The 13,867-nt window shown below is 42.2% G+C and overlaps 1 long non-coding RNA gene across 1 annotated transcript in view; it reads right to left on the reverse strand.

Annotated features, from left to right (window-relative positions):
- Positions 1-296: 296 nt before the first annotated feature.
- Positions 297-13,867, reverse strand: part of LOC309342442 — a 97,546-nt gene continuing 83,975 nt past the window's right edge. The window contains exons 2-3 of the long non-coding RNA XR_014156819.1: positions 12,988-13,059; positions 297-700 (exon numbers count right to left, since the gene is read on the reverse strand). This is a non-coding gene — a long non-coding RNA (uncharacterized lncRNA). The remainder of the gene's footprint in view (positions 701-12,987; positions 13,060-13,867) is intronic.

Below are 13,867 nucleotides of genomic sequence, written 5' to 3' on the forward strand. Positions count from 1 at the left end.
AAGAAATGAGACTATTGTCTCTGTGGTCTTATCTTTGTGATAGGTTCATGCACTCAACTATCACCCCATGTTGCAGTCATCAAGCACTGGAAATGTATGTGTGCATGGATGATCAGCCTGTTCTTCTGGTCTGCATAAAGTTCTCCATATGTTCAGTCCTAAATCCATTCCATCCTGATTTTTCATTAATCTGCTTTTTCTTTTCTTTTTACAAAATAAAAATAAAAGTACCTCCCCCCAAATTGTGCATAAATATGTATTGTTGAACATATTGCTATAAAATATGCATATCTAGATGCATTTTATCGTGAAATATTTATTTATTCATTCACTTTATAAAATTTAGATACTATTAATCAACAAAAAACCCCTCTAAGCTGTTCACATAAAGCGATATAAAATATTCATCAAAAACACTGATAAAATCAAATTTAAGCCATGCATTTCAAAATGCACATATCAGTGAACAACCACATCACAAAATTCAGAGTGGTGTAAGATAGCTGTGCGCTGATCTGCACTTGAGTTCAGGAGGTGCCGATTGGGTCAGTTCATATTGGAATTTGCAAAGACTGACTTTTTTCCAAGCATCCCTACTGTGAACCAGCTCTGAGAAATCAGGAGATGTGCATTCATATGTGAACCAGTCACTAGAAGTGACACAAAGTCATACCAATATACCTTCAAAGTAAGATACAGCCTGTAAAAACAAAACAAAAAAAAGATCAGTCACTTGTACACCCGGGATTCATCCTTTCATCCCTGAAGCATATTGTACAAAATACCAAGGAGAAAAAACAAATGTCTGCTACATACAATATATCCACGTTTTTGGTATACATGAGTTTATCCTTGAATTACTTGCACATTTTACTTATATTTATCATGCCCAAAAGCAATCCATTTAAGACAATTTCTCCCTGATAATGTGGTCAATGTGGGTTGACTTATCAGCCATGCAACCATGGCCACATGCTTCTTTCAATAAATACTGAACTTTGTGTGAATCAGGTTGGCAGTGCACCATTTTGATCATGCCCATCTGCCTGAATCAAGCCAATGTGAGTAGCACATGTAGTTTAGATGGGTCCCTTTAAGCTTGAGCATGTGTCTATTTGGGGTAAGGAGTGATGTGGCTCTCAGCTGCAGCTTCTAAGAACATGCACAGTCTGTGGTGGATCAGAATCTTGGGCTCTTAATTTTTCATCTCATACACATTGCTCAGTACACTATAAACCATCAGTATTCCTTTCATGTTATTGGTTGCACAATATGGTCCTGAGCACACTAAAGAAAACATTATTTTCTAACTGCCTCAGGAAAGATGTGACCTTTATGGTTATTTTACAAGTTTACTCACTTGTTGCAAGTCATTTCTTCCTTTATTTTTAAATCTACCATTATTAAGCAAGATGATCTAGCTGAATTGTTAAATATTAACAACTGAACATTGGATCTAAAGTTTGTGCCTAAAATTCTCCATCCAATTTGTAGGTGAAGATGGAATGGAGGAACACTTTACTGGACATTCTACTGGGGAGATGAAATGCACCATTGGTTTGGGGATTGCAGTTGTAATTCCCAGAAACTGGGATACATATTGTCTACAACACTGGAGTTGGTAGATAGCCTTCATGACTAGCAGACATTGAGGGTGTTAGCCTCCAAGAATGTGTTGAATCCATTTTTAAAGTCATCCACGTTGATGGCCATTGCTACATATTATTTGCTCTGTCTGAAGAAGTTTTCTTCTTTTGTATGCCTTGAATTTTCCAACATTCAGCTTCACATGTGTTTGAAAAGCAGCCACCTCAAAACCTTTCTCAGGAGGAAATGGATAAACAGAGATCTGACCATCTGTGGACATTCTTTTAAATGCCATAGACCAGGCATAGGCAAACTTGGCCCTCCAGATGTTTTGGGACTACAACTCCCATCATCCCTAGCTAACAGAACCAGTGGCCAGGGGTGATGGGAGTTGTAGTCACAAAACATCTGGAGGGCCAAGTTTGCCTATGCTTGCTATAGACACCCTCTCTCTTTGGTGCCTATACTAAGCTGGGGGCGGTGGACAAGGATGCTGGGAGAAATGGGGGTACTGTCCCTGTGGACCTAGCACCACTCTCTTCACTGATCATTTCCATTTTGGTTCCCGTTTAAATGGCAGCAAGTTGCTTTGGTTTCTTTTAAAAAGTAATCACTTGCATTAAATGAGTAAGCTCTGCAATGTGCAAAAAGAAAACATCAATAAACTATACTTGTAAAGTAGCCATAAAGGTCACACTTTCCCTGGGGAACTTAGAAAACAATGTTTCCTTTAGTAAGCTCAAGAGACCCATGTCTACGTGCCTGTGGTGTGTGCGGTTGCTAACCAATAAAGTGAAAGGAAATGCTGACGGTTTCAAGTTTGTGGTCCTGAGCATTGGCCCATAAAGTATAATGAAAAACCAAGGGAACATGAGCACAGAATTATTCAGTGAATCATAGATGACAAGTAAAACAACTAAATTGCTTTTATGAGGAGGGGGGAGGCTGGCAAAATATATTTCAATGTTTCTTCCCCCCCCCCCTAATTAAAAGAAATCACTTTGGGGGTTTTCTTGTCTTGTCTTTCTACGTGAATATGTGCATGTGTGAATGATCACAAAATAGAATGTTGCAGAATATGGCATTGTTATATTTTGTAGTACTGAGCAATAAGAATTACACTTCAGAGAAATGTCCGTGAACTTGTTTCAAAACAGTTTGCATGGACCACAGAAGAAGAAAAACATTGCAGGCCTATGTAGATGGGTACCACTGGATCTTTCCCTTGTCTCCCCAAATGCTAGGGGCAGTAGGATCTGGTCTATTGGGGTAAATGGGGCTCTGCTCAACCAACCTTAGTCTGCCATTAGTTAGAACCCACCTTCCTGACATCTGCCTGCCATTGGCTCTGGCTCCACCTATTGCTGGCCTCCCTGCCTTCTGCCTTACTGGTTGGGCAAGCCAACTCCTGCAAGACCATGTTCCCGCTCTCTATCCAATCCATTTGCACCAGAGCTGGGAGGGTGAGGCACAGACTGGCCCCAGGTAAAATGGCTGCTTCTGCTGCTCAGGGTGCTTAGTGACTATCAAGGTGAGGTACTGTTTTGGAGTATTTGAAAAGGTTATGGAGGTGGGCATTTAAAGATGAACATACCTAATTTGCATGTCCTGAAATGATACATATACTGAAATGTAGACATCCTTTTATATTCTCACATATCTGAATTTTACAATACAGTAATCCGGCCATGTAATATGTACAAAAATGCATATACAGTGCATTTCATAGAATCATAGAATCATAGAGTTGGAAGAGACCACAAGGGCCATCGAGTCCAACCCCCTGCCAAGCAGGAAACACCATCAGAGCACTCCTGACATATGGTTGTCAAGCCTCTGCTTAAAGACCTCCAAAGAAGGAGACTCCACCACACTCCTTGGCAGCAAATTCCACTGTCGAACAGCTCTTACTGTCAGGAAGTTCTTCCTAATGTTTAGGTGGAATCTTTTTTCTTGTAGTTTGGAACCATTGCTCCGTGTCCGCTTCTCTGGAGCAGCAGAAAACAACCTTTCTCCCTCTTCTATGTGACATCCTTTTATATATTTGAACATGGCTATCATATCACCCCTTAACCTCCTCTTCTCCAGGCTAAACATACCCAGCTCCCTTAGCCGTTCTTCATAAGGCATCGTTTCCAGGCCTTTGACCATTTTGGTTGCCCTCCTCTGGACACATTCCAGTTTGTCAGTGTCCTTCTTGAACTGTGGTGCCCAGAACTGGACACAGTACTCCAGGTGAGGTCTGACCAGAGCAGAATACAGTGGCACTATTACTTCCCTTGATCTAGATGCAATACTCCTATTGATGCAGCCCAGAATTGCATTGGCTTTTTTAGCTGCCGCATCACACTGTTGGCTCATGTCAAGTTTGTGGTCAACCAAGACTCCTAGATCCTTTTCACATGTACTGCTCTCAAGCCAGGTGTCACCCATCTTGTATTTGTGCCTCTCATTTTTTTTTGCCCAAGTGCAATACTTTACATTTCTCCCTATTAAAATTCATCTTGTTTGTTTTGGCCCAGTTCTCTAATCTGTCAAGGTCGTTTTGAAGTGTGATCCTGTCCTCTGGGGTGTTAGCCACCCCTCCCAGTTTGGTGTCATCTGCAAATTTGATCAGGATGCCCTTGAGTCCATCATCCAAGTCGTTGATAAAGATGTTGAATAAGACAGGGCCCAAGACAGAACCCTGTGGCACCCCACTAGTCACTCTTCATTTGGGTTACAAACTTAATTTGCTCCGGAGGTCCGTTCTTAACCCAAAACTGTTCTTAACCTAAGCCGCGCTTTCGCTAATGGGGCCTCCCACTGCCACAGAGCTGCCACGCAATTTCCGTTCTCATCCTGGGCAAAGTTCTCAAGCCAATGTACTACTTCCAGGTTAGCTGAGTTTGTAACCCGAAGCGTTTGTAACCCGAGGTACCACTGTATTAGGGTAAAATTGCATTAGAATACATATATTAGTGAAATTAATATACACAAATTAATTATATTAGGGAAATATGCAGCAGCAGCAGCAACAACAACAACAACTTATTAGTGTTATGATATTAACTGCTCTGAGCCTGGCCTTGGCTGGGAAGGGCAGGATACAAATAAAAATTATTGTTGTTGTTGTTGTTACTATTTGCACCCTGCTCATCTAACTGGGTTATGTATGTATTAGGCAAAATTGCATGCAAAAGTATGCATATGAGAATATCACACTAAAATACTGAAAATACTAAAATGAAAACTGTAGTGGAAATGTGGAGAACTGAATTTAAGACTGAAAAATAAACTGATAAAATCTAAAACTGACTGATTCACCCACCCCTATGCAGAAGTATTGGTGAAGATATACTGTTGTCTGGATGATATTCTTGTCTTTGTATTCTTAAACCTTTTTATGAATAATCAGTGGGTTGTTTACATTTATTGCACATTTACAAGTATGAAATAAGTTGATTACCTTGTTGTTTATATGACTATTCAAATTCTGTTGTGTCTTACAATTCTTAGTGAGTTATCTTATGAAAACCCTTTGATGCAGTGAGCTGCTTTGGTAACAGTTTACCATGGAAAAATACCATACAGCAATGATTATCATGTATTTATTTCTCATTTATTACATTTATGTCCTGCCCTTCATCCCAAAGAAGTCCAGAGGGGATAGTGATGATACCGAGGTGGCAGTGAGTCCTAGCAACTGCTCCTAACACCCCACAGATACAATAGTCAATTGGGGCAGGTCCCACTCTGCAAGGGAAGGGAAGCGTGCAATGCAGAGATGGTAGGATAGAGCCAGCCTTCAAAGGAGAAGGAATTACTAACATGAGGAGGGGGGGAACCCAAGTTTAGCCTAAACTGAGACCTGGGCCAGACAAAGAGCAGCAAAGAAGGTGAGCCCCCTTAACTCCTAAAAGGGATTGATATTATTTAATCCCATTTCACAGGTAGGAGGTGAAGGCCAGGAAACCCTGGGGTTAAGCAGCTGCCCCTCTCCAGGAAAACAAAATAGCAGTCACTTACTCAGTCCCTACACTTATCCAAACAGTCCCAGCAGTAAATCATCTTTCACTGCTAGGGGAACTGTCATCTTGCTCCGCGATAGCTCAAGGATCAAATGGAATTTCAGCAGTGTCCTGTCTACAGACCAAATCAGCAAGCAAAGTCTGTAGTATGAGGCATTCAAAGCAAGAAAGCAAGAGAAGAAGCAAAGATGGACAGCAGGAATCCCAAGGAAGAGGCCAAGACAAACTGAACACCTGCAGGACCCTGGAGAGCTCCTAGGGCTCTGTTGGAACAGCTATACAGTTTTCTCAGTTTCTCATTTTCCCAACCTTAAATCCAGTTTTTTGCATTTCCATATCATCAGCATTTTATACCAATTTCTCCTAACACACATTTATGGGTGCAGTTTTCCTTAATATATGTATTTTCCTCAATACAATGCATTGTGTAGCTTATGTTCACTACTTATATATGCATATTTATGCACATTTTAGCCTAATATGTGCATTTTTGTACACATTACTTTGCTGGAGAACTGCATTGCAGAATTAGGAGAAGTGCAAATTCCAAAGCATGTCTCTCTTTTGGCTTGCATGTTTCAGAAAGTGCAAAGGAGGTAGGTTCACCGTTAATTGCAAACCTAATCAAAAATTATTCCCCCACCCACCCACCTAGTTCAGACTATAGGCATATATAAGGACAGTGCCAGATCCATACTCTAAACTGGGTCATCTCTACAAGCCTTGGATATATAACTAATATTTAGCGTGTCCCCACTGTATGGAATATGCCACAGACTTCTTTCATGTACGAAAGCCTGTTTCTGCATATGCAGCAGCTTTGATTGTGATCATTACGCTAATGCCATGCACAACATGCTCAGAAATTATTTTAAACCTCTACACCTTTGAAATAGCTGACAGATTCTGATAGGAGCAAATATAAATGATTAAGTCTTCAAGGCATTTTCCTCAATTTGTCATATCAGCAAGTGTCTTAAAGCTCTTCACATTTTCCAGACCACTGAGCAGCAATAATCCGTTTATTCCAAGTAGGCATATTCCATATGAAACAATCAGTGGTAACAACTACTGATATAGGCTGGAAATGATTGCAAAGAGGAGAAAATGGGACCTGCTTAATTTTCAGATTGAAATAAATGGGACATTGAAGTATTTCTGGTTGGCTGGATCATGCACAAGAATTTTCACATGAATGCAAGACTTTTTTTAAAAGGCAGCCTTGCCCAACCTGGTGCATTCAAGTTGATTTTGATTATAATACCCATCTTCTCCAACCAGCATGGGCTGCAGTTTGAAACATCTGGTGGGCACTAGTTGGGGAAGACAATGTAGGGGTATAGCTATAGGGTGATATCTATCTAAATCATGTTCAGAGGAGACCCATTAGAATGAGTGGCAGTATTCAATTAGACTGTCCCATCATCACAAACAATACGGATAATGCAACATGCCCTGTGCCCTCCTAAGTTTGCTTCATTGCAGCACCTTTGTGATAATGTATTCACACATAAGACAAAGCCCAACCATTACATACATTAATAATCCACACATTCAGTTTAATTTTTTTCCAAAAAATCCTCAAGAACATTCATCTGCACTTTGATCAATGTACACATTTTTGCAAGTGATTTTTCCTAATACAATGCCCTCTGTATGTTATTTTCACTATCTTCATTTTTCTTAATAATTTCCATTAATATGTGTATTTATGTAAACATTGATTGGCGAACAGCACCACAAAATTTGGATAAAGACTCTCCTCCCTGAAAGAGAGGGGAGTGGTTGTGGGCGGGAGCCCGAGCACCGCAAAGGTTACATTCGTTAGAATGCGCCCTGCTCCTTTACCTCTACTTATCCGTAATTATTTTTTCTTTTTCTTTTTCTTTTTCTTCTCTTTCCTTTATTCTCAGCCGTTCTCAGAAGTGTCTGGATTTGTGGCCATGGTATAGTCCATTGGCCCACGTACGGTCAGTTAGCTGTGGCCTCACCCCTAACCTCGGATTGCCACCTGGAGTGCGAGTTTCCTGGTTTTCGAGACAAGGCATTGCTTATGCCATTGCTGAGAGGGAGAGTTGCCGCGTTTGGCCCTCCTGACAGCCACCTGGAGTGCGAGTTTCCTGGTTTTCGTGACGAGGCATTGCTTATGCCATTGCTGAGAGGGAGAGTAGCCACGTTTGGCCCTCCTGACACCCACCAGGAGTGCGAGTTTCCTGGTTTTCGTGACGAGGCATTGCTTATGCCATTGCTGAGAGGGAGAGTAGCCACGTTTGGCCCTCCTGACACCCACCAGGAGTGCGAATTTCCTGGTCTTCGTGACGAGGCATTGCTTATGCCATTGCTGAGAGGGAGAGTAGCCACGTTTGGCCCTCCTGACACCCACCTGGAGTGCGAGCTTCCTGGTCTTCGTGACGAGGCATTGCTTATGCCATTGCTGAGAGGGAGAGTTGCCACGTTTGGCCCTCCTGACATCCTTATCCTTCAATTAGGGGGAAATGACCTTGTTAGCAGAAGAAGTGTGGACTTGTCGTGGCACATAAAGAGAGATTTGGATGAGGTGGCTGCCTTGTGTCCCGGAACAACGGTGTTCTGGTCCTCCTTCCTGAAGAGAATTGTGTGACGCAGTGTGCAGAACTGTATGGCCATTGAAAAATCCAGGAAACTCTTAAATCGTGGATTAGCCCGTTGGATGCACTTTTTGTATGGCCGAGTCATTTATCATGACCGTATCCGGATTGGTGACCAAGCTTTATACCGGAATGATGGTGTCCACCTATCGGATCTGGGGAACGACATTTGGTTAGCTAGTGTCAGCAAAAGCATCTGGGATTGGTTACAGCTTTGAAGGTATTGGCGGCGAGCCTTTCGGCTCGGGTGGCGGTTAGGCATTGGAATAATGGGTTGTGGTGTGTCGAAGTGCTAGGTGTGGCCATCGCCTATGCCTTCAATGTTTAGGGGTATTCCGTTAAAGGAATCTGGCGGTCGTGTATTCTGTCCGATGCCTGCTTGGCGGGAGGCCATGGCACGACCCTCGGTGACAGCAGGAGGTGAGCCTATAGTTGGATCAGCATCAACAGGCTCCACCTACTGGTGAATAAACCCACTTGTTTTCATACCTTTTCATTGCTGTAATCAATAAAGTTGTGGCCTTTTCTAGCCCATTAACCTTATATCACGTGTCCTTGTGTCTTCATTTCACTTCGCGGGGTCGGGTCCTCGAACCACAATTGTGATTTCTGAAGGATAGCTGTGTGTCGGTTCACATATTGTTTGGGGAATTGTGAATGTGACAGATTCCATTTTAAATGCAAATGGAATTGAATTTTTCCTCCATCCTTAGACTCAACAAATTTGGATTTCAAATTGTCTCTCTCCAAGCTGTGTTTTCTATGGCCAGATTCTCAACTCCAGTGTTCTGCCATACTTTCTTGCCATATCTACTACTGGCTTTTGTAAAACACAGCCTATTTATTTCCTTCTCAATTCCTTGAATGTCCAAGTCTGCTGCTTATTTTATTTTATTAATTGCATCTTCTATAAAAATGCAGAGCAGGAAAGGAGACAGTGAGCACCCTTGACAGACTCCATGACTAATTTTAGCTCTTGGATCAATGCAGTTTGCTCTAATTGTACTTTCCTGGGTTTTGTAATGTTGTGAGTTCATTATCCGATTACTGTGACTTCAGCTATCGCTTTCAATTTTCCTTGAAACAATGCTGGATCACAGTTTGGAACAGGGGAAAGTGCTAAACTTTGAGAATCACCAGGGCCAGACGTACGTTTTGCAGGGCATCTTCCATTGCAAGGAGCCCCTTCTCAACCCCCGTAGCCTCTTGGCCCTGCTTCTTCTCCTTTCTGTCACTTCCTGTTCAGTTGTCCTCTCTGGGCATGCAAGCATTGGCAAGAGTGAGAAAATGGAGCAGAACATCTCACTTGCTTTCTGGTGTCCCTCTAGACCAGCTTTTCCTAACCTTGGATCTCCAGTTGTTGTTGGACTACATCTCCCATCATCCACAGCCAGCAGGCACAGCAGTTTAGGGAAGTTTTTAACGTGTGATATTTTAGTGTATTTTTGGTTTCTATGGAAGCCGCCCAGAGTGGCTGGGGAGGCCCAGCAAGATGGGCGGGGTATAAATAATAAATTATTATTATTATTATTATTATTATTATTATTATTATTATTATTATGTGAGTTGTAGTATAACAACATCTGGGAACCCAAGATTGAGAAAGGTTGATCTTGACAGTTGAGTCCAGAGGAGAGGGCTATTAAATGGGCAGCAGTGGTACTGACAAAAAGCATGGAACCCCACTGAAGGCATCTTGTCCAAGCCCCACAAACCCTAAAACCAGTATTGTATGTGACCTCTGGCACCAATTTGAGATTTCTCCAGGGAATCTAATGTTGGGATAGCAGAATGACAGTTCTGCAAGGAGTAGTCTGCCTCTTTCATTATTCTGTGCCTTTATTTGCACATAAATTAAATTCCTCACCAGCTAGGGAAGAAAAGAGCACTGAACAGCACAAACTATATATTTCTCTATCTAATGTAAGGGGCTATTGTGTGCTGGTAACTTATTTTGATTTTGCCTTCTCAGAGGCCTGGCCTGACAGTGCTTGCTTAGTCCACATTGTTTTGGCTTGCAGATAGATTTGTGCAGAAAGGTGCACAATGGAGAACATTTTACAATCTTCTACATCTAAGTTTACTAGCACCTGTAGGACACTTTAAATGAAAAGCCCAGTACTTAATTGAACTTTGAATGAGGATACCCTGCTCTTTGATGACATCTACAAAGCCAGGATCACTCAAGGAAATATAAATGTATTTATTTATAACATTTTAACAGTCTTACTCACTTCATGTGTGTCTGTGTGTGATGAAATCCTGTGATTATGGACTGAGAATTATGAAGATCTGAAAAAGAAGAGTTGCAGCAAAATATGTGCACTTTGAAATGTTTTTCAAAGATTTTCTCTCCTTTCTGAATTGGTATCCACTGCTTTTATGCTTTTGCACTCCTTGCGGTACAACCTCATTCATGCAGAAAATCCTTTCAGGGCATGAATATATGTGCTGAGCTCTGTTTTATGGAAACCACCATGCTAATTTAGCAAACCTGCATAAAAGTCCCATTTGCATGTAAACACAGGCTTTGGACATGCATACATGAAGATAGCTTTGAGTGAAATTAGTTCTGGGGAAGCAGCGTGACTTTGTGGTTACTGTCAACACATTTACTGACATCATTATTTATCACTCAAGCTAAAATCCTCCTGTCACCTGGCAGCACTTTAAGGAGCAGAGGAGTCATCGCAACATCTGCAGGACTGGCATGATGGTCAAGATGGAAGGTGGGGCAGGGGGCTAGAGCTGGAGAAGCCCTGTGCTGTCATGTGATGGCAGATTGGCTGACTTAGGATCTGATGGATCCCAAGATGTGTGGGAATGTTCAGGGTGTCAGGAGAGGATATATTGTTTATTAACATCTTTCCTAACTTGCACTAGCAAGTTCCTTATGTAGCAGAGTTACGTTCCCCTTCTCAAGCACAGCAGAAAGCTGGCTGCAGGCTCGTTAGAACCTCTTACTATTATGCAATTCAATCTGCCTCAGATGGTAAATTCCCTTGAATCCCTCTTAAAAGAATAAAGATACCACAATCCTATTCATTGTCAACAAAATGTAAGTTTTCTCATGTTCAGGCAGTACATGGTATCAATCCTGAAGGCAGGCTTAAAGACTTAAAGTTACAAATAGCAACATGTGGCTTTACCCCATATGGGCGATATTTCCTGTGCAAGCCAACAGAGCAGTCCTAGCTGGAAGCAGACGAAAGGAGAAAGTGCTGCATGACTCGTCCTTTGGTTACCTGGACAGGTAAGGTCATGCCCACCTCTGGTCACATGCAAAAGGAAGGATGCTCCAGGCCAGGAGGAACAGGAAGTTTTGACTGGCTGGATCAAACATTCCCTTGCATGTCCACTCTAGCATTGCAAGGAATGTTGTACTTGACTGCTACCCGTAGATCACATCCCACAAGCTGGCTCAGCCATGCCCCTTCCCTGCTCCCAGAAAGCTCCATTTGGAAGGTGGATGCCTCTGGCTGGGGTTCCATTGATGACAACAGCCTGCACATTCAGGACATAAGAATTTATGAAGAGCTGCTGGATCAGGTCAATTGACCATTCTGTTCTCACAAGAGCGCTCTCCTCTCAGCACTCTCCCTTCCTGTGTCATCCAGCAATTGGAATTCAGAAGCATTTCTGCCTTAGACAATGGAGGCAGAACATAGCTATGATGGCTACTAGCCACTGATAACGTTTACCTCCATAAGTTAGTCTAATCCCCTTTCAAAGCCATCCACCCTGATGGCCATCACTGTCTTCATTGGGAGCAAACTCCATAGTTTTGCTTTCTCTTGTCTGTCCTGAATCCTCTAATCCATGGGTAGGCAAACTAATGCCTGGGGGCTGGATCCAGCCCAATCACCTTCTAAATCCGGTCTGTGGATGGTCCGGGAATCAGTGTGTTCTTGCATGAGGAGAAGAAGAAGAAGAAGCAGCGGAGGAGGAGGAGGAGGAGGAGGAGGAGGAGGAGGAGGAGGAGGAATTTGGATTTGATATCCCGCTACCAATCTCTTTTCCCTTCCTCCCGCACAGCAAACACTCTGTGAGGTGAGTGGGGCTGAGAGACTTCAGAGAAGTGTGACTGGCCCAAGGTCAGCCAGCAGCTGCATGGAGAGGAGCGGGGACGCGAACCCGGTTCACCAGATTACGAGTCTATCGCTCTTAACCACTACACCATACTGGCTCTCAGGAATGTGTCCTTTTATTTAAAATGCATCTCTGGGTTATTTGTGGGGCACAGGAATTCGTTCATCCCCCCCCAAAAAAAAATAGTCCAGCCCCCTACAAAGTCTGAGGGACAGTGGACCAGCCCCCTGCTGAAAAAGTTTGCTGACCCCTGCTCTAACCTTCAGTGTGTGGAAGAGGGAGCTCTACACCAGCATTTTAAAACATGTTTATGTAATCCAAGAACTAAAGCAGAACATTTAGGAAGTGTGAAAGCCAGTGGGTAATGATGTTCTGATCTTCACATCAGTCTAGGAGCTATAGATCAGGTCACTTGGTATTAGCTATTACAGAGAAATCCTAAACCCTTTGCTGGGTTGGAATATTCAGTGCTCTCTCTTCGTCACTTTGTGTGTAGAGAGTCAGATGCACACAGCAGAAAAAATGTACTTAGTGACCATATTCGAATATCTGAAGTAATACCTTATTTTCTATTGCATTCACATTTTAATTAATTTTGCAGAACTTGTATTTCAGAACAAAACAGGGACAAAATTACAGAGCCCAGTGATTTTCAAGCAAAAAAAATGCCTCACCAGCTGGTATTCAATGTTCACCCCATCAAGAGTGTCGAAGCAGTTCTTCGGGACACTGTTTCTATCATCATCCTGGAACAAATACAGGTAGATAACAACCAGCATTATCTGGAAGGTCAGGAACAGATGAAGTAAAAGATTGAGGCTGTCAGTAGTATAGATTATGCTCCAGAAAAGAACACAGTTGTGTAAAATATTATATTGATTTAAGGACATTATTGTCAAAGTCTTGTAGGTGAGATGAGATCCATTTACATGCTAATGACAGCATGTTGTCTTTTGTATTCAGGAGTGAGTAAATCATAGCCTCTAGAGATCTCCCATCCAGCAAAATAGATAGTTATCATTCTGCAATGTTGTCCCATTATTATTTTTATCTATGAAAAAATACCAGTTTTGTGCACTAGCATCAAGGGCAAGAGTGGCAACTTTGTCCAGTCCTCTCCTCCATGACAGAGCAGGTTACACTTGCAATTCATGGTTCCAGTCAATTAAACATTATCTGTGACTAGGCCCCATTAAAAACAATAGGACTTAATAAAAACAAAATAAAAAAATTCCTTCCAGTAGCACCTTAAAGACCAACTAAGTTAGTTCTAGGTATGAGCTTTCGTGTGCATGCACACTTCTTCAGATACACTGAAACAGAAGTCACCAGACCCTTCTATATAGTGAGAAGGTGGGGAGGGGTATTACTCAGAAGGGTGGTGGGAATGGGTGATTGGCAGATAGCTGTGATGAGCCTGTTGATGACTCTTAACGACTGCAATAGGTCTTACAGGAAAAAGCAAGGGGTGAGAAGGTGAAAAATGGCTTTGTCATGTATAATGAGATAAGAATCCAATGTCTTTGTTCAGACCAGGTCTCTCCATGGTTTTAA

The sequence above is a fragment of the Podarcis erhardii genome (assembly GCF_964252035.2).
Source record: "Podarcis erhardii genome assembly, chromosome: 5".
In the NCBI taxonomy this organism is placed as follows: Eukaryota; Metazoa; Chordata; class Lepidosauria; order Squamata; family Lacertidae; genus Podarcis; species Podarcis erhardii.